This window comes from Stenella coeruleoalba (assembly GCF_951394435.1).
Source record: "Stenella coeruleoalba genome assembly, contig: scaffold_46, whole genome shotgun sequence".
In the NCBI taxonomy this organism is placed as follows: Eukaryota; Metazoa; Chordata; class Mammalia; order Artiodactyla; family Delphinidae; genus Stenella; species Stenella coeruleoalba.
This window is the reverse complement of record NW_027645863.1, coordinates 713,044-735,054: the sequence shown is the minus strand read 5'-3', so window position 1 is coordinate 735,054 and position 22,011 is coordinate 713,044. Positions and strand designations below refer to the sequence as shown.

General features: G+C 44.0%; 1 long non-coding RNA gene across 2 annotated transcripts in view; it reads left to right on the top strand.

Moving 5' to 3' along the window:
- Window positions 1-22,011, top strand: part of LOC307181506 — a 1,293,685-nt gene that overhangs the window by 634,174 nt on the left and 637,500 nt on the right. The window contains exon 7 of one of the 2 annotated variants that reach the window (XR_013826933.1): window positions 3,182-3,266. The exons of the other annotated variant lie outside the window; for it this stretch is intronic. This is a non-coding gene — a long non-coding RNA (uncharacterized lncRNA). Of the gene's footprint in view, window positions 1-3,181; window positions 3,267-22,011 lie in introns of those variants that run through there. 2 annotated transcript variants of the gene reach the window in all.

Genomic DNA, 22,011 nt, shown 5'->3' with positions numbered 1-22,011 from the left:
TGTGTGATTTATTTCAGTTAGAAACATCGTACATGAATCCACTCATTATGCTGCTACGGGCCTGATGACATAGATTTCATTGCTGAGTGATACCGCATTGTACGTAAGTACCACAAGTTCTTTATCCATTTTTCACTTTCTGTGATATTGAACTTGTACGGTAAACGAGGTTCTTGTAAACAGAGGCGTCCCAAACTTTGGGGTGGCTTTGTCTTTTTAATTTTAATTTCCCTAAGCTATAGGACCATAAGTGGAAGTAGCCTAGGCTCTGTTGCTTTGTTTTTTAGATGTTTCAGGAAACACCATACACTTCTCCCGAGTGTCTGTTGGCAATTTACATCCCGCCCATCAGCATAACAAGGCTCCCAGTTCTCCATGGCCTGTCCTGCCTTTCTGGATTTTACACTTTTTTCAGATGGCCCTTTTGACCGGGGGGAAGTGAGACTTCATTGTAGTGCAGATTTCCTTTGCAAGCTTGCTTGGTTGGCTAAAAAGGGCGTATGCGTTTTTTCCTGAATATATTCAGGAAAAAACGCATACGCCCTTTTTGGCCAAGTGCATCATTGTGGACGTTCTGCCTCTTTTCCTATGCTTTCAATGCAATTCCAGTCTACCTCCTGAAATCGGTTTCCTGCAATTCTGCCCCGCTTTCAAGTCCTCTTGGCAGCCTGACTTCAGTATATTTTTGGACGATAGCTGTCATTTATAACTCTGCAGGTTTGTGAATTACAGTGCCCCTGAGCTCCTTTCTTCAACTCGCTTTCTTGTGACCTGGCCGCAACACCGCAGGATGGTTTCAGGCCCTAATCTGGTTCCGGCACGGCACGCTGAGCCTTTGGTTAATTCCTCTTCCTGGTGGGAAATGAGAGTTAAATTTGCCCGTCCAGACACCTCCAGCTAGTGTCTCATTGGTTCTCGCTATTCCTGTTCATCTTCCGCAGAAATTGCAAACTGGGCCAAACAGGAGGTTAAAGGGACTGACTCTCCAAGTCGGGAGAGTGTTAGTAAAGCGTCTGGAATGTTGCACCCGAGTACCAGGGTACGAAAACTGAGACATATTTGAACACGTCTCCCGATCACATGGTTGATCATACTCTAGGTTCCACGTGCATGTTTTAGCTGAAGGAAGAATACCTTAAACCTGGGTAGTTGAAACCCGTGGAATGGTTACCATGCAATATGACTTCAAAGGGTCTTCATTTGCTCACCGAACCTCTCCAATCCTATCACTGCTGCGTTTATACCCCTGTACACATGCTTGATTCTCTTTCGGAGACATAGCAATCCATAGATTTTAAGATACTTACTAGTCAGGTACATTCTTAGGCGTTTAATATGCGGTGTTGAGTCCATTTCGTTGAGCAAGGAGTAGCTCTTGTCTATTCCATATTTGGCTAAAGGAACTTTATCTGTGCTCATTTCAATCTCTGGTTTCATGCAGCACCCCAACTCACCTTTACCCTTAAGCAAGCATAAGTTGGTTTTCTAAATTTGAGACCCTGTTCTGTTCTGTAATTCAGTTCCTGTGTAGCCAAGTTTACATTCCGTGTATTACTGATATCTTATGATGTTTCTTTTTCTGTGTGACTTATTTCAGTTAGAATCATCGTACCTGAATCCACTCATTATGCTGCTACGGGTCTGATGACATAGATTTCATTGCTGAGTGATACTGCATTGTACCTAAGTACCACAAGTTCTTTATCCATTTTTCACTTTCTGTGATATTGAACTTGTACGGTAAACGAGGTTCTTGTAAACAGAGGCGTCCCAAAGTTTGAGGTGGCTTTGTCTTTTTGATTTTAATTTCCCTAAGCTATAGGACCATAAGTGGAAGTGCCCTAGGCTCTGTTGCTTTGTTTTTTAGATGTTTCAGGAAACACCATACACTTCTCCCGAGTGTCTGTTGGCAATTTACATCCCGCCCATCAGCATAACAAGGCTCCCAGTTCTCCATGGCCTGTCCTGCCTTTCTGGATTTTACACTTTTTTCAGATGGCCCTTTTGACCGGGGGGAAGTGAGACTTCATTGTAGTGCAGATTTCCTTTGCAAGCTTGCTTGGTTGGCCAAAAAGGGCGTATGCGTTTTTTCCTGAATATATTCAGGAAAAAACGCATACGCCCTTTTTGGCCAAGTGCATCATTGTGGACGGTCTGCCTCTTTTCCTATGCTTTCAATGCAATTCCAGTCTACCTCCTGAAATCGGTTTCCTGCAATTCTGCCCCGCTTTCAAGTCCTCTTGGCAGCCTGACTTCAGTATATTTTTGGACGATAGCTGTCATTTATAACTCTGCAGGTTTGTGAATTACAGTGCCCCTGAGCTCCTTTCTTCAACTCGCTTTCTTGTGAGCTGGCCGCAACACCGCAGGATGGCTTCAGGCCCTAATCTGGTTCCGGCACGGCACGCTGAGCCTTTGGTTAATTCCTCTTCCTGGTGGGAAATGAGAGTTAAATTTGCCCGTCCAGACACCTCCAGCTAGTCTCTCATTGGTTCTCGCTATTCCTGTTCATCTTCCGCAGAAATTGCAAACTGGGCCAAACAGGAGGTTAAAGGGACTGACTCTCCAAGTCGGGAGAGTGTTAGTAAAGCGTCTGGAATGTTGCACCCGAGTACCAGGGTATGAATACTGAGACATATTTGAACACGTCTCCCGATCACATGGTTGATCATACTCTAGGTTCCACGTGCATGTTTTAGCTGAAGGAAGAATACCTTAAACCTGGGTAGTTGAAACCCGTGGAATGGGTACCATGCAATATGACTTCAAAGGGTCTTCATTTGCTCACCAAACCTCTCCAATCCTATCACTGCTGCGTTTATGCCCCTGTACACATGCTTGATTCTCTTTCGGAGACATAGCAATCCATAGGTTTTAAGATACTTACTAGTCAGGTACATTCTTAGGCGTTTAATATGCAGTGTTGAGTCCATTTCGTTGAGCAAGGAGTAGCTCTTGTCTATTCCATATTTGGCTAAAGGAACTTTATCTGTGCTCATTTCAATCTCTGGTTTCATGCAGCACCCCAACTCACCTTTACCTTTAAGCAAGCATAAGTTGGTTTTCTAAATTTGAGACCCTGTTCTGTTCTGTAATTCAGTTCCTGTGTAGCCAAGTTTACATTCCGTGTATTACTGATATCTTATGATGTTTCTTTTTCTGTGTGACTTATTTCAGTTAGAATCATTGTACCTGAATCCACTCATTATGCTGCTACGGGCCTGATGACATAGATTTCATTGCTGAGTGATACTGCATTGTACGTAAGTACCACAAGTTCTTTATCCATTTTTCACTTTCTGTGATATTGAACTTGTACGGTAAACGAGGTTCTTGTAAACAGAGGCGTCCCAAACTTTGGGGTGGCTTTGTCTTTTTGATTTTAATTTCCCTAAGCTATAGGACCATAAGTGGAAGTGCCCTAGGCTCTGTTGCTTTGTTTTTTAGATGTTTCAGGAAACACCATACACTTCTCCCGAGTGTCTGTTGGCAATTTACATCCCGCCCATCAGCATAACAAGGCTCCCAGTTCTCCATGGCCTGTCCTGCCTTTCTGGATTTTACACTTTTTTCAGATGTCCCTTTTGACCGGGGGGAAGTGAGACTTCATTGTAGTGCAGATTTCCTTTGCAAGCTTGCTTGGTTGGCCAAAAAGGGCGTATGCGTTTTTTCCTGAATATATTCAGGAAAAAACGCATACGCCCTTTTTGGCCAAGTGCATCATTGTGGACGTTCTGCCTCTTTTCCTATGCTTTCAATGCAATTCCAGTCTACCTCCTGAAATCGGTTTCCTGCAATTCTGCCCCGCTTTCAAGTCCTCTTGACAGCCTGACTTCAGTATATTTTTGGACGATAGCTGTCATTTATAACTCTGCATGTTTGTGAATTACAGTGCCCCTGAGCTCCTTTCTTCAACTCGCTTTCTTGTGAGCTGGCCGCAACACCGCAGGATGGCTTCAGGCCCTAATCTGGTTCCGGCACGGCACGCTGAGCCTTTGGTTAATTCCTCTTCCTGGTGGGAAATGAGAGTTAAATTTGCCCGTCCAGACACCTCCAGCTAGTCTCTCATTGGTTCTCGCTATTCCTGTTCATCTTCCGCAGAAATTGCAAACTGGGCCAAACAGGAGGTTAAAGGGACTGACTCTCCAAGTCGGGAGAGTGTTAGTAAAGCGTCTGGAATGTTGCACCCGAGTACCAGGGTACGAAAACTGAGACATATTTGAACACGTCTCCCGATCACATGGTTGATCATACTCTAGGTTCCACGTGCATGTTTTAGCTGAAGGAAGAATACCTTAAACCTGGGTAGTTGAAACCCGTGGAATGGGTACCATGCAATATGAATTCAAAGGGTCTTCATTTGCTCACCGAACCTCTCCAATCCTATCACTGCTGCGTTTATGCCCCTGTACACATGCTTGATTCTCTTTCAGAGACATAGCAATCCATAGGTTTTAAGATACTTACTAGTCAGGTACATTCTTAGGCGTTTAATATGCGGTGTTGAGTCCATTTTGTTGAGCAAGGAGTAGCTCTTGTCTATTCCATATTTGGCTAAAGGAACTTTATCTGTGCTCATTTCAATCTCTGGTTTCATGCAGCACCCCAACTCACCTTTACCCTTAAGCAAGCATAAGTTGGTTTTCTAAATTTGAGACCCTGTTCTGTTCTGGAATTCAGTTCCTGTGTAGCCAAGTTTACATTCCGTGTATTACTGATATCTTATGATGTTTCTTTTTCTGTGTGACTTATTTCAGTTAGAATCATCGTACCTGAATGCACTCATTATGCTGCTACGGGTCTGATGACATAGATTTCATTGCTGAGTGATACTGCATTGTACGTAAGTACCACAAGTTCTTTATCCATTTTTCACTTTCTGTGATATTGAACTTGTACGGTAAACGAGGTTCTTGTAAACAGAGGCGTCCCAAACTTTGGGGTGGCTTTGTCTTTTTGATTTTAATTTCCCTAAGCTATAGGACCATAAGTGGAAGTGCCCTAGGCTCTGTTGCTTTGTTTTTTAGATGTTTCAGGAAACACCATACACTTCTCCCGAGTGTCTGTTGGCAATTTACATCCCGCCCATCAGCATAACAAGGCTCCCAGTTCTCCATGGCCTGTCCTGCCTTTCTGGATTTTACACTTTTTTCAGATGTCCCTTTTGACCGGGGGGAAGTGAGACTTCATTGTAGTGCAGATTTCCTTTGCAAGCTTGCTTGGTTGGCCAAAAAGGGCGTATGCGTTTTTTCCTGAATATATTCAGGAAAAAACGCATACGCCCTTTTTGGCCAAGTGCATCATTGTGGACGTTCTGCCTCTTTTCCTATGCTTTCAATGCAATTCCAGTGTACCTCCTGAAATCGGTTTCCTGCAATTCTGCCCCGCTTTCAAGTCCTCTTGGCAGCCTGACTTCAGTATATTTTTGGACGATAGCTGTCATTTATAACTCTGCATGTTTGTGAATTACAGTGCCCCTGAGCTCCTTTCTTCAACTCGCTTTCTTGTGAGCTGGCCGCAACACCGCAGGATGGCTTCAGGCCCTAATCTGGTTCCGGCACGGCACGCTGAGCCTTTGGTTAATTCCTCTTCCTGGTGGGAAATGAGAGTTAAATTTGCCCGTCCAGACACCTCCAGCTAGTCTCTCATTGGTTCTCGCTATTCCTGTTCATCTTCCGCAGAAATTGCAAACTGGGCCAAACAGGAGGTTAAAGGGACTGACTCTCCAAGTCGGGAGAGTGTTAGTAAAGCGTCTGGAATGTTGCACCCGAGTACCAGGGTACGAAAACTGAGACATATTTGAACACGTCTCCCGATCACATGGTTGATCATACTCTAGGTTCCACGTGCATGTTTTAGCTGAAGGAAGAATACCTTAAACCTGGGTAGTTGAAACCCGTGGAATGGGTACCATGCAATATGAATTCAAAGGGTCTTCATTTGCTCACCGAACCTCTCCAATCCTATCACTGCTGCGTTTATGCCCCTGTACACATGCTTGATTCTCTTTCAGAGACATAGCAATCCATAGGTTTTAAGATACTTACTAGTCAGGTACATTCTTAGGCGTTTAATATGCGGTGTTGAGTCCATTTCGTTGAGCAAGGAGTAGCTCTTGTCTATTCCATATTTGGCTAAAGGAACTTTATCTGTGCTCATTTCAATCTCTGGTTTCATGCAGCACCCCAACTCACCTTTATCCTTAAGCAAGCATAAGTTGGTTTTCTAAATTTGAGACCCTGTTCTGATCTGTAATTCAGTTCCTGTGTAGCCAAGTTTACATTCCGTGTATTACTGATATCTTATGATGTTTCTTTTTCTGTGTGATTTATTTCAGTTAGAAACATCGTACATGAATCCACTCATTATGCTGCTACGGGCCTGATGACATAGATTTCATTGCTGAGTGATACCGCATTGTACGTAAGTACCACAAGTTCTTTATCCATTTTTCACTTTCTGTGATATTGAACTTGTACGGTAAACGAGGTTCTTGTAAACAGAGGCGTCCCAAACTTTGGGGTGGCTTTGTCTTTTTAATTTTAATTTCCCTAAGCTATAGGACCATAAGTGGAAGTAGCCTAGGCTCTGTTGCTTTGTTTTTTAGATGTTTCAGGAAACACCATACACTTCTCCCGAGTGTCTGTTGGCAATTTACATCCCGCCCATCAGCATAACAAGGCTCCCAGTTCTCCATGGCCTGTCCTGCCTTTCTGGATTTTACACTTTTTTCAGATGGCCCTTTTGACCGGGGGGAAGTGAGACTTCATTGTAGTGCAGATTTCCTTTGCAAGCTTGCTTGGTTGGCTAAAAAGGGCGTATGCGTTTTTTCCTGAATATATTCAGGAAAAAACGCATACGCCCTTTTTGGCCAAGTGCATCATTGTGGACGTTCTGCCTCTTTTCCTATGCTTTCAATGCAATTCCAGTCTACCTCCTGAAATCGGTTTCCTGCAATTCTGCCCCGCTTTCAAGTCCTCTTGGCAGCCTGACTTCAGTATATTTTTGGACGATAGCTGTCATTTATAACTCTGCAGGTTTGTGAATTACAGTGCCCCTGAGCTCCTTTCTTCAACTCGCTTTCTTGTGACCTGGCCGCAACACCGCAGGATGGTTTCAGGCCCTAATCTGGTTCCGGCACGGCACGCTGAGCCTTTGGTTAATTCCTCTTCCTGGTGGGAAATGAGAGTTAAATTTGCCCGTCCAGACACCTCCAGCTAGTGTCTCATTGGTTCTCGCTATTCCTGTTCATCTTCCGCAGAAATTGCAAACTGGGCCAAACAGGAGGTTAAAGGGACTGACTCTCCAAGTCGGGAGAGTGTTAGTAAAGCGTCTGGAATGTTGCACCCGAGTACCAGGGTACGAAAACTGAGACATATTTGAACACGTCTCCCGATCACATGGTTGATCATACTCTAGGTTCCACGTGCATGTTTTAGCTGAAGGAAGAATACCTTAAACCTGGGTAGTTGAAACCCGTGGAATGGTTACCATGCAATATGACTTCAAAGGGTCTTCATTTGCTCACCGAACCTCTCCAATCCTATCACTGCTGCGTTTATACCCCTGTACACATGCTTGATTCTCTTTCGGAGACATAGCAATCCATAGATTTTAAGATACTTACTAGTCAGGTACATTCTTAGGCGTTTAATATGCGGTGTTGAGTCCATTTCGTTGAGCAAGGAGTAGCTCTTGTCTATTCCATATTTGGCTAAAGGAACTTTATCTGTGCTCATTTCAATCTCTGGTTTCATGCAGCACCCCAACTCACCTTTACCCTTAAGCAAGCATAAGTTGGTTTTCTAAATTTGAGACCCTGTTCTGTTCTGTAATTCAGTTCCTGTGTAGCCAAGTTTACATTCCGTGTATTACTGATATCTTATGATGTTTCTTTTTCTGTGTGACTTATTTCAGTTAGAATCATCGTACCTGAATCCACTCATTATGCTGCTACGGGTCTGATGACATAGATTTCATTGCTGAGTGATACTGCATTGTACCTAAGTACCACAAGTTCTTTATCCATTTTTCACTTTCTGTGATATTGAACTTGTACGGTAAACGAGGTTCTTGTAAACAGAGGCGTCCCAAACTTTGGGGTGGCTTTGTCTTTTTAATTTTAATTTCCCTAAGCTATAGGACCATAAGTGGAAGTAGCCTAGGCTCTGTTGCTTTGTTTTTTAGATGTTTCAGGAAACACCATACACTTCTCCCGAGTGTCTGTTGGCAATTTACATCCCGCCCATCAGCATAACAAGGCTCCCAGTTCTCCATGGCCTGTCCTGCCTTTCTGGATTTTACACTTTTTTCAGATGGCCCTTTTGACCGGGGGGAAGTGAGACTTCATTGTAGTGCAGATTTCCTTTGCAAGCTTGCTTGGTTGGCTAAAAAGGGCGTATGCGTTTTTTCCTGAATATATTCAGGAAAAAACGCATACGCCCTTTTTGGCCAAGTGCATCATTGTGGACGTTCTGCCTCTTTTCCTATGCTTTCAATGCAATTCCAGTCTACCTCCTGAAATCGGTTTCCTGCAATTCTGCCCCGCTTTCAAGTCCTCTTGGCAGCCTGACTTCAGTATATTTTTGGACGATAGCTGTCATTTATAACTCTGCAGGTTTGTGAATTACAGTGCCCCTGAGCTCCTTTCTTCAACTCGCTTTCTTGTGACCTGGCCGCAACACCGCAGGATGGTTTCAGGCCCTAATCTGGTTCCGGCACGGCACGCTGAGCCTTTGGTTAATTCCTCTTCCTGGTGGGAAATGAGAGTTAAATTTGCCCGTCCAGACACCTCCAGCTAGTGTCTCATTGGTTCTCGCTATTCCTGTTCATCTTCCGCAGAAATTGCAAACTGGGCCAAACAGGAGGTTAAAGGGACTGACTCTCCAAGTCGGGAGAGTGTTAGTAAAGCGTCTGGAATGTTGCACCCGAGTACCAGGGTACGAAAACTGAGACATATTTGAACACGTCTCCCGATCACATGGTTGATCATACTCTAGGTTCCACGTGCATGTTTTAGCTGAAGGAAGAATACCTTAAACCTGGGTAGTTGAAACCCGTGGAATGGTTACCATGCAATATGACTTCAAAGGGTCTTCATTTGCTCACCGAACCTCTCCAATCCTATCACTGCTGCGTTTATACCCCTGTACACATGCTTGATTCTCTTTCGGAGACATAGCAATCCATAGATTTTAAGATACTTACTAGTCAGGTACATTCTTAGGCGTTTAATATGCGGTGTTGAGTCCATTTCGTTGAGCAAGGAGTAGCTCTTGTCTATTCCATATTTGGCTAAAGGAACTTTATCTGTGCTCATTTCAATCTCTGGTTTCATGCAGCACCCCAACTCACCTTTACCCTTAAGCAAGCATAAGTTGGTTTTCTAAATTTGAGACCCTGTTCTGTTCTGTAATTCAGTTCCTGTGTAGCCAAGTTTACATTCCGTGTATTACTGATATCTTATGATGTTTCTTTTTCTGTGTGACTTATTTCAGTTAGAATCATCGTACCTGAATCCACTCATTATGCTGCTACGGGTCTGATGACATAGATTTCATTGCTGAGTGATACTGCATTGTACCTAAGTACCACAAGTTCTTTATCCATTTTTCACTTTCTGTGATATTGAACTTGTACGGTAAACGAGGTTCTTGTAAACAGAGGCGTCCCAAAGTTTGAGGTGGCTTTGTCTTTTTGATTTTAATTTCCCTAAGCTATAGGACCATAAGTGGAAGTGCCCTAGGCTCTGTTGCTTTGTTTTTTAGATGTTTCAGGAAACACCATACACTTCTCCCGAGTGTCTGTTGGCAATTTACATCCCGCCCATCAGCATAACAAGGCTCCCAGTTCTCCATGGCCTGTCCTGCCTTTCTGGATTTTACACTTTTTTCAGATGGCCCTTTTGACCGGGGGGAAGTGAGACTTCATTGTAGTGCAGATTTCCTTTGCAAGCTTGCTTGGTTGGCCAAAAAGGGCGTATGCGTTTTTTCCTGAATATATTCAGGAAAAAACGCATACGCCCTTTTTGGCCAAGTGCATCATTGTGGACGGTCTGCCTCTTTTCCTATGCTTTCAATGCAATTCCAGTCTACCTCCTGAAATCGGTTTCCTGCAATTCTGCCCCGCTTTCAAGTCCTCTTGGCAGCCTGACTTCAGTATATTTTTGGACGATAGCTGTCATTTATAACTCTGCAGGTTTGTGAATTACAGTGCCCCTGAGCTCCTTTCTTCAACTCGCTTTCTTGTGAGCTGGCCGCAACACCGCAGGATGGCTTCAGGCCCTAATCTGGTTCCGGCACGGCACGCTGAGCCTTTGGTTAATTCCTCTTCCTGGTGGGAAATGAGAGTTAAATTTGCCCGTCCAGACACCTCCAGCTAGTCTCTCATTGGTTCTCGCTATTCCTGTTCATCTTCCGCAGAAATTGCAAACTGGGCCAAACAGGAGGTTAAAGGGACTGACTCTCCAAGTCGGGAGAGTGTTAGTAAAGCGTCTGGAATGTTGCACCCGAGTACCAGGGTATGAATACTGAGACATATTTGAACACGTCTCCCGATCACATGGTTGATCATACTCTAGGTTCCACGTGCATGTTTTAGCTGAAGGAAGAATACCTTAAACCTGGGTAGTTGAAACCCGTGGAATGGGTACCATGCAATATGACTTCAAAGGGTCTTCATTTGCTCACCAAACCTCTCCAATCCTATCACTGCTGCGTTTATGCCCCTGTACACATGCTTGATTCTCTTTCGGAGACATAGCAATCCATAGGTTTTAAGATACTTACTAGTCAGGTACATTCTTAGGCGTTTAATATGCAGTGTTGAGTCCATTTCGTTGAGCAAGGAGTAGCTCTTGTCTATTCCATATTTGGCTAAAGGAACTTTATCTGTGCTCATTTCAATCTCTGGTTTCATGCAGCACCCCAACTCACCTTTACCTTTAAGCAAGCATAAGTTGGTTTTCTAAATTTGAGACCCTGTTCTGTTCTGTAATTCAGTTCCTGTGTAGCCAAGTTTACATTCCGTGTATTACTGATATCTTATGATGTTTCTTTTTCTGTGTGACTTATTTCAGTTAGAATCATTGTACCTGAATCCACTCATTATGCTGCTACGGGCCTGATGACATAGATTTCATTGCTGAGTGATACTGCATTGTACGTAAGTACCACAAGTTCTTTATCCATTTTTCACTTTCTGTGATATTGAACTTGTACGGTAAACGAGGTTCTTGTAAACAGAGGCGTCCCAAACTTTGGGGTGGCTTTGTCTTTTTGATTTTAATTTCCCTAAGCTATAGGACCATAAGTGGAAGTGCCCTAGGCTCTGTTGCTTTGTTTTTTAGATGTTTCAGGAAACACCATACACTTCTCCCGAGTGTCTGTTGGCAATTTACATCCCGCCCATCAGCATAACAAGGCTCCCAGTTCTCCATGGCCTGTCCTGCCTTTCTGGATTTTACACTTTTTTCAGATGTCCCTTTTGACCGGGGGGAAGTGAGACTTCATTGTAGTGCAGATTTCCTTTGCAAGCTTGCTTGGTTGGCCAAAAAGGGCGTATGCGTTTTTTCCTGAATATATTCAGGAAAAAACGCATACGCCCTTTTTGGCCAAGTGCATCATTGTGGACGTTCTGCCTCTTTTCCTATGCTTTCAATGCAATTCCAGTCTACCTCCTGAAATCGGTTTCCTGCAATTCTGCCCCGCTTTCAAGTCCTCTTGACAGCCTGACTTCAGTATATTTTTGGACGATAGCTGTCATTTATAACTCTGCATGTTTGTGAATTACAGTGCCCCTGAGCTCCTTTCTTCAACTCGCTTTCTTGTGAGCTGGCCGCAACACCGCAGGATGGCTTCAGGCCCTAATCTGGTTCCGGCACGGCACGCTGAGCCTTTGGTTAATTCCTCTTCCTGGTGGGAAATGAGAGTTAAATTTGCCCGTCCAGACACCTCCAGCTAGTCTCTCATTGGTTCTCGCTATTCCTGTTCATCTTCCGCAGAAATTGCAAACTGGGCCAAACAGGAGGTTAAAGGGACTGACTCTCCAAGTCGGGAGAGTGTTAGTAAAGCGTCTGGAATGTTGCACCCGAGTACCAGGGTACGAAAACTGAGACATATTTGAACACGTCTCCCGATCACATGGTTGATCATACTCTAGGTTCCACGTGCATGTTTTAGCTGAAGGAAGAATACCTTAAACCTGGGTAGTTGAAACCCGTGGAATGGGTACCATGCAATATGAATTCAAAGGGTCTTCATTTGCTCACCGAACCTCTCCAATCCTATCACTGCTGCGTTTATGCCCCTGTACACATGCTTGATTCTCTTTCAGAGACATAGCAATCCATAGGTTTTAAGATACTTACTAGTCAGGTACATTCTTAGGCGTTTAATATGCGGTGTTGAGTCCATTTTGTTGAGCAAGGAGTAGCTCTTGTCTATTCCATATTTGGCTAAAGGAACTTTATCTGTGCTCATTTCAATCTCTGGTTTCATGCAGCACCCCAACTCACCTTTACCCTTAAGCAAGCATAAGTTGGTTTTCTAAATTTGAGACCCTGTTCTGTTCTGGAATTCAGTTCCTGTGTAGCCAAGTTTACATTCCGTGTATTACTGATATCTTATGATGTTTCTTTTTCTGTGTGACTTATTTCAGTTAGAATCATCGTACCTGAATCCACTCATTATGCTGCTACGGGCCTGATGACATAGATTTCATTGCTGAGTGATACTGCATTGTACGTAAGTACCACAAGTTCTTTATCCATTTTTCACTTTCTGTGATATTGAACTTGTACGGTAAACGAGGTTCTTGTAAACAGAGGCGTCCCAAACTTTGGGGTGGCTTTGTCTTTTTGATTTTAATTTCCCTAAGCTATAGGACCATAAGTGGAAGTGCCCTAGGCTCTGTTGCTTTGTTTTTTAGATGTTTCAGGAAACACCATACACTTCTCCCGAGTGTCTGTTGGCAATTTACATCCCGCCCATCAGCATAACAAGGCTCCCAGTTCTCCATGGCCTGTCCTGCCTTTCTGGATTTTACACTTTTTTCAGATGGCCCTTTTGACCGGGGGGAAGTGAGACTTCATTGTAGTGCAGATTTCCTTTGCAAGCTTGCTTGGTTGGCCAAAAAGGGCGTATGCGTTTTTTCCTGAATATATTCAGGAAAAAACGCATACACCCTTTGTGGCCAAGTGCATCATTGTGGACGGTCTGCCTCTTTTCCTATGCTTTCAATGCAATTCCAGTCTACCTCCTGAAATCGGTTTCCTGCAATTCTGCCCCGCTTTCAAGTCCTCTTGGCAGCCTGACTTCAGTATATTTTTGGACGATAGCTGTCATTTATAACTCTGCATGTTTGTGAATTACAGTGCCCCTGAGCTCCTTTCTTCAACTCGCTTTCTTGTGACCTGGCCGCAACACCGCAGGATGGCTTCAGGCCCTAATCTGGTTCCGGCACGGCACGCTGAGCCTTTGGTTAATTCCTCTTCCTGGTGGGAAATGAGAGTTAAATTTGCCCGTCCAGACACCTCCAGCTAGTCTCTCATTGGTTCTCGCTATTCCTGTTCATCTTCCGCAGAAATTGCAAACTGGGCCAAACAGGAGGTTAAAGGGACTGACTCTCCAAGTCGGGAGAGTGTTAGTAAAGCGTCTGGAATGTTGCACCCGAGTACCAGGGTACGAAAACTGAGACATATTTGAACACGTCTCCCGATCACAGGGTTGATCATACTCTAGTTTCCACATGCATGTTTTAGCTGAAGGAAGAATACCTTAAACCTGGGTAGTTGAAACCCGTGGAATGGGTACCATGCAACATGACTTCAAAGGGTCTTCATTTGCTCACCGAACCTCTCCAATCCTATCACTGCTGCGCTTATGCCCCTGTACACATGCTTGATTCTCTTTCGGAGACATAGCAATCCATAGGTTTTAAGATACTTACTAGTCAGGTACATTCTTAGGCGTTTAATATGCGGTGTTGAGTCCATTTCGTTGAGCAAGGAGTAGCTCTTGTCTATTCCATAGTTGGCTAAAGGAACTTTATCTGTGCTCATTTCAATCTCTGATTTCATGCAGCACCCCAACTCACCTTTACCTTTAAGCAAGCATAAGTTGGTTTTCTAAATTTGAGACCCTGTTCTGTTCTGTAATTCAGTTCCTGTGTAGCCAAGTTTACATTCCGTGTATTACTGATATCTTATGATGTTTCTTTTTCTGTGTGACTTATTTCAGTTAGAATCATCGTACCTGAATCCACTCATTATGCTGCTACGGGCCTGATGACATAGATTTCATTGCTGAGTGATACTGCATTGTACGTAAGTACCACAAGTTCTTTATCCATTTTTCACTTTCTGTGATATTGAACTTGTACGGTAAACGAGGTTCTTGTAAACAGAGGCGTCCCAAACTTTGGGGTGGCTTTGTCTTTTTGATTATAATTTCCCTAACCTATAGGACCATAAGTGGAAGTGCCCTAGGCTCTGTTGCTTTGTTTTTTAGATGTTTCAGGAAACACCATACACTTCTCCCGAGTGTCTGTTGGCAATTTACATCCCGCCCATCAGCATAACAAGGCTCCCAGTTCTCCATGGCCTGTCCTGCCTTTCTGGATTTTACACTTTTTTCAGATGGCCCTTTTGACCGGGGGGAAGTGAGACTTCATTGTAGTGCAGATTTCCTTTGCAAGCTTGCTTGGTTGGCCAAAAAGGGCGTATGCGTTTTTTCCTGAATATATTCAGGAAAAAACGCATACGCCCTTTTTGGCCAAGTGCATCATTGTGGACGTTCTGCCTCTTTTCCTATGCTTTCAATGCAATTCCAGTGTACCTCCTGAAATCGGTTTCCTGCAATTCTGCCCCGCTTTCAAGTCCTCTTGGCAGCCTGACTTCAGTATATTTTTGGACGATAGCTGTCATTTATAACTCTGCATGTTTGTGAATTACAGTGCCCCTGAGCTCCTTTCTTCAACTCGCTTTCTTGTGACCTGGCCGCAACACCGCAGGATGGCTTCAGGCCCTAATCTGGTTCCGGCACGGCACGCTGAGCCTTTGGTTAATTCCTCTTCCTGGTGGGAAATGAGAGTTAAATTTGCCCGTCCAGACACCTCCAGCTAGTCTCTCATTGGTTCTCGCTATTCCTGTTCATCTTCCGCAGAAATTGCAAACTGGGCCAAACAGGAGGTTAAAGGGACTGACTCTCCAAGTCGGGAGAGTGTTAGTAAAATGTCTGGAATGTTGCACCCGAGTACCAGGGTACGAAAACTGAGACATATTTGAACACGTCTCCCGATCACATGGTTGATCATACTCTAGGTTCCACATGCATGTTTTAGCTGAAGGAAGAATACCTTAAACCTGGGTAGTTGAAACCCGTGGAATGGGTACCATGCAATATGACTTCAAAGGGTCTTCATTTGCTCACCGAACCTCTCCAATCCTATCACTGCTGCGTTTATGCCCCTGTACACATGCTTGATTCTCTTTCGGAGACATAGCAATCCATAGGTTTTAAGATACTTACTAGTCAGGTACATTCTTAGGCGTTTAATATGGGGTGTTGAGTCCATTTCGTTGAGCAAGGAGTAGCTCTTGTCTATTCCATATTTGGCTAAAGGAACTTTATCTGTGCTCATTTCAATCTCTGGTTTCATGCAGCACCCCAACTCACCTTTACCCTTAAGCAAGCATAAGTTGGTTTTCTAAATTTGAGACCCTGTTCTGTTCTGTAATTCAGTTCCTGTGTAGCCAAGTTTACATTCCGTGTATTAGTGATACCTTATGATGTTTCTTTTTCTGTGTGACTTATTTCAGTTAGAATCATCGTACCTGAATCCACTCATTATGCTGCTACGGGCCTGATGACATAGATTTCATTGCTGAGTGATACTGCATGTACGTAAGTACCACATGTTCTTTATCCATTTTTCACTTTCTGTGATATTGAACTTGTACGGTAAACGAGGTTCTTGTAAACAGAGGCGTCCCAAACTTTGGGGTGACTTTGTCTTTTTGATTTTAATTTCCCTAAGCTATAGGACCATAAGTGGAAGTGCCCTAGGCTCTGTTGCTTTGTTTTTTAGATGTTTCAGGAAACACCATACACTTCTCCCGAGTGTCTGTTGGCAATTTACATCCCGCCCATCAGCATAACAAGGCTCCCAGTTCTCCATGGCCTGTCCTGCCTTTCTGGATTTTACACTTTTTTCAGATGGCCCTTTTGACCGGGGGGACGTGAGACTTCATTGTAGTGCAGATTTCCTTTGCAAGCTTGCTTGGTTGGCCAAAAAGGGCGTATGCGTTTTTTCCTGAATATATTCAGGAAAAAACGCATACGCCCTTTTTGGCCAAGTGCATCATTGTGGACGTTCTGCCTCTTTTCCTATGCTTTCAATGCAATTCCAGTGTACCTCCTGAAATCGGTTTCCTGCCATTCTGCCCCGCTTTCAAGTCCTCTTGGCAGCCTGACTTCAGTATATTTTTGGACGATAGCTGTCATTTATAACTCTGCATGTTTGTGAATTACAGTGCCCCTGAGCTCCTTTCTTCAACTCGCTTTCTTGTGACCTGGCCGCAACACCGCAGGATGACTTCAGGCCCTAATCTGGTTCCGGCACAGCACGCTGAGCCTTTGGTTAATTCCTCTTCCTGGTGGGAAATGAGAGTTAAATTTGCCCGTCCAGACACCTCCAGCTAGTCTCTCATTGGTTCTCGCTATTCCTGTTCATCTTCCGCAGAAATTGCAAACTGGGCCAAACAGGAGGTTAAAGGGACTGACTCTCCAAGTCGGGAGAGTGTTAGTAAAGCGTCTGGAATGTTGCACCCGAGTACCAGGGTACAAAAACTGAGACATATTTGAACACGTCTCCCGATCACATGGTTGATCATACTCTAGGTTCCACATGCATGTTTTAGCTGAAGGTAGAATACCTTAAACCTGGGTAGTTGAAACCCGTGGAATGGGTACCATGCAATATGACTTCAAAGGGTCTTCATTTGCTCACCGAACCTCTCCAATCCTATCACTGCTGCGCTTATGCCCCTGTACACATGCTTGATTCTCTTTCGGAGACATAGCAATCCATAGGTTTTAAGATACTTACTAGTCAGGTACATTCTTAGGCGTTTAATATGCGGTGTTGAGTCCATTTTGTTGAGCAAGGAGTAGCTCTTGTCTATTCCATATTTGGCTAAAGGAACTTTATCTGTGCTCATTTCAATCTCTGGTTTCATGCAGCACCCCAACTCACCTTTACCCTTAAGCAAGCATAAGTTGGTTTTCTAAATTTGAGACCCTGTTCTGATCTGTAATTCAGTTCCTGTGTAGCCAAGTTTACATTCCGTGTATTACTGATATCTTATGATGTTTCTTTTTCTGTGTGACTTATTTCAGTTAGAATCATCGTACCTGAATCCACTCATTATGCTGCTACGGGCCTGATGACATAGATTTCATTGCTGAGTGATACTGCATTGTACGTAAGTACCACAAGTTCTTTATCCATTTTTCACTTTCTGTGATATTGAACTTGTACGGTAAACGAGGTTCTTGTAAACAGAGGCGTCCCAAACTTTGGGGTGGCTTTGTCTTTTTGATTTTAATTTCCCTAAGCTATAGGACCATAAGTGGAAGTGCCCTAGGCTCTGTTGCTTTGTTTTTTAGATGTTTCAGGAAACACCATACACTTCTCCCGAGTGTCTGTTGGCAATTTACATCCCGCCCATCAGCATAACAAGGCTCCCAGTTCTCCATGGCCTGTCCTGCCTTTCTGGATTTTACACTTTTTTCAGATGTCCCTTTTGACCGGGGGGAAGTGAGACTTCATTGTAGTGCAGATTTCCTTTGCAAGCTTGCTTGGTTGGCCAAAAAGGGCGTATGCGTTTTTTCCTGAATATATTCAGGAAAAAACGCATACGCCCTTTTTGGCCAAGTGCATCATTGTGGACGTTCTGCCTCTTTTCCTATGCTTTCAATGCAATTCCAGTCTACCTCCTGAAATCGGTTTCCTGCAATTCTGCCCCGCTTTCAAGTCCTCTTGGCAGCCTGACTTCAGTATATTTTTGGACGATAGCTGTCATTTATAACTCTGCATGTTTGTGAATTACAGTGCCCCTGAGCTCCTTTCTTCAACTTGCTTTCTTGTGACCTGGCCGCAACACCGCAGGATGGCTTCAGGCCCTAATCTGGTTCCGGCACGGCACGCTGAGCCTTTGGTTAATTCCTCTTCCTGGTGGGAAATGAGAGTTAAATTTGCCCGTCCAGACACCTCCAGCTAGTCTCTCATTGGTTCTCGCTATTCCTGTTCATCTTCCGCAGAAATTGCAAACTGGGCCAAACAGGAGGTTAAAGGGACTGACTCTCCAAGTCGGGAGAGTGTTAGTAAAGCGTCTGGAATGTTGCACCCGAGTACCAGGGTACGAAAACTGAGACATATTTGAACACGTCTCCCGATCACATGGTTGATCATACTCTAGGTTCCACATGCATGTTTTAGCTGAAGGAAGAATACCTTAAACCTGGGTAGTTGAAACCCGTGGAATGGGTACCATGCAATATGACTTCAAAGGGTCTTCATTTGCTCACCGAACCTCTCCAATCCTATCACTGCTGCGTTTATGCCCCTGTACACATGCTTGATTCTCTTTCGGAGACATAGCAATCCATAGGTTTTAAGATACTTACTAGTCAGGTACATTCTTAGGCGTTTAATATGGGGTGTTGAGTCCATTTCGTTGAGCAAGGAGTAGCTCTTGTCTATTCCATATTTGGCTAAAGGAACTTTATCTGTGCTCATTTCAATCTCTGGTTTCATGCAGCACCCCAACTCACCTTTACCCTTAAGCAAGCATAAGTTGGTTTTCTAAATTTGAGACCCTGTTCTGTTCTGTAATTCAGTTCCTGTGTAGCCAAGTTTACATTCCGTGTATTAGTGATACCTTATGATGTTTCTTTTTCTGTGTGACTTATTTCAGTTAGAATCATCGTACCTGAATCCACTCATTATGCTGCTACGGGCCTGATGACATAGATTTCATTGCTGAGTGATACTGCATTGTACGTAAGTACCACAAGTTCTTTATCCATTTTTCACTTTCTGTGATATTGAACTTGTACGGTAAACGAGGTTCTTGTAAACAGAGGCGTCCCAAACTTTGGGGTGACTTTGTCTTTGTGATTTTAATTTCCCTAAGCTATAGGACCATAAGTGGAAGTGCCCTAGGCTCTGTTGCTTTGTTTTTTAGATGTTTCAGGAAACACCATACACTTCTCCCGAGTGTCTGTTGGCAATTTACATCCCGCCCATCAGCATAACAAGGCTCCCAGTTCTCCATGGCCTGTCCTGCCTTTCTGGATTTTACACTTTTTTCAGATGTCCCTTTTGACCGGGGGGAAGTGAGACTTCATTGTAGTGCAGATTTCCTTTGCAAGCTTGCTTGGTTGGCCAAAAAGGGCGTATGCGTTTTTTCCTGAATATATTCAGGAAAAAACGCATACGCCCTTTTTGGCCAAGTGCATCATTGTGGACGTTCTGCCTCTTTTCCTATGCTTTCAATGCAATTCCAGTCTACCTCCTGAAATCGGTTTCCTGCAATTCTGCCCCGCTTTCAAGTCCTCTTGGCAGCCTGACTTCAGTATATTTTTGGACGAGAGCTGTCATTTATAACTCTGCAGGTTTGTGAATTACAGTGCCCCTGAGCTCCTTTCTTCAACTCGATTTCTTTTGAGCTGGCCGCAACACCGCAGGATGGCTTCAGGCCCTAATCTGGTTCCGGCACGGCACGCTGAGCCTTTGGTTATTTCCTCTTCCTGGTGGGAAATGAGAGTTAAATTTGCCCGTCCAGACACCTCCAGCTAGTCTCTCATTGGTTCTCGCTATTCCTGTTCATCTTCCGCAGAAATTGCAAACTGGGCCAAACAGGAGGTTAAAGGGACTGACTCTCCAAGTCGGGAGAGTGTTAGTAAAGCGTCTGGAATGTTGCACCCAAGTACCAGGGTACGAAAACTGAGACATATTTGAACACGTCTCCCGATCACATGGTTGATCATACTCTAGGTTCCACATGCATGTTTTAGCTGAAGGAAGAATACCTTAAACCTGGGTAGTTGAAACCCGTGGAATGGGTACCATGCAATATGACTTCAAAGGGTCTTCATTTGCTCACCGAACCTCTCCAATCCTATCACTGCTGCGTTTATGCCCCTGTACACATGCTTGATTCTCTTTCGGAGACATAGCAATCCATAGGTTTTAAGATACTTACTAGTCAGGTACATTCTTAGGCGTTTAATATGGGGTGTTGAGTCCATTTCGTTGAGCAAGGAGTAGCTCTTGTCTATTCCATATTTGGCTAAAGGAACTTTATCTGTGCTCATTTCAATCTCTGGTTTCATGCAGCACCCCAACTCACCTTTACCCTTAAGCAAGCATAAGTTGGTTTTCTAAATTTGAGACCCTGTTCTGTTCTGTAATTCAGTTCCTGTGTAGCCAAGTTTACATTCCGTGTATTAGTGATACCTTATGATGTTTCTTTTTCTGTGTGACTTATTTCAGTTAGAATCATCGTACCTGAATCCACTCATTATGCTGCTACGGGCCTGATGACATAGATTTCATTGCTGAGTGATACTGCATTGTACGTAAGTACCACAAGTTCTTTATCCATTTTTCACTTTCTGTGATATTGAACTTGTACGGTAAACGAGGTTCTTGTAAACAGAGGCGTCCCAAACTTTGGGGTGACTTTGTCTTTGTGATTTTAATTTCCCTAAGCTATAGGACCATAAGTGGAAGTGCCCTAGGCTCTGTTGCTTTGTTTTTTAGATGTTTCAGGAAACACCATACACTTCTCCCGAGTGTCTGTTGGCAATTTACATCCCGCCCATCAGCATAACAAGGCTCCCAGTTCTCCATGGCCTGTCCTGCCTTTCTGGATTTTACACTTTTTTCAGATGGCCCTTTTGACCGGGGGGAAGTGAGACTTCATTGTAGTGCAGATTTCCTTTGCAAGCTTGCTTCGTTGGCCAAAAAGGGCGTATGCGTTTTTTCCTGAATATATTCAGGAAAAAACGCATACGCCCTTTTTGGCCAAGTGCATCATTGTGGACGTTCTGCCTCTTTTCCTATGCTTTCAATGTAATTCCAGTCTATCTCCTGAAATCGGTTTCCTGCAATTCTGCCCCGCTTTCAAGTCCTCTTGGCAGCCTGACTTCAGTATATTTTTGGACGATAGCTGTCATTTATAACTCTGCATGTTTGTGAATTACAGTGTCCCTGAGCTCCTTTCTTCAACTCGCTTTCTTGTGAGCTGGCCGTAACACCGCAGGATGGCTTCAGGCCCTAATCTGGTTCCGGCACGGCACGCTGAGCCTTTGGTTAATTCCTCTTCCTGGTGGGAAATGAGAGTTAAATTTGCCCGTCCAGACACCTCCAGCTAGTCTCTCATTGGTTCTCGCTATTCCTGTTCATCTTCCGCAGAAATTGCAAACCGGGCCAAACAGGAGGTTAAAGGGACTGACTCTCCAAGTCGGGAGAGTGTTAGTAAAGCGTCTGGAATGTTGCACCCGAGTACCAGGGTACGAAAACTGAGACATATTTGAACACGTCTCCTGAACACATGGTTGATCATACTCTAGGTTCCACATGCATGTTTTAGCTGAAGGAAGAATACCTTAAACCTGGGTAGTTGAAACCCGTGGAATGGGTACCATGCAATATGACTTCAAAGGGTCTTCATTTGCTCACCGAACCTCTCCAATCCTATCACTGCTGCGTTTATGCCCCTGTACACATGCTTGATTCTCTTTCACAGACATAGCAATCCATAGGTTTTAAGATACTTACTAGTCAGGTACATTCTTAGGCGTTTAATATGCGGTGTTGAGTCCATTTTGTTGAGCAAGGAGTAGCTCTTGTCTATTCCATATTTGGCTAAAGGAACTTTATCTGTGCTCATTTCAATCTCTGGTTTCATGCAGCACCCCAACTCACCTTTACCCTTAAGCAAGC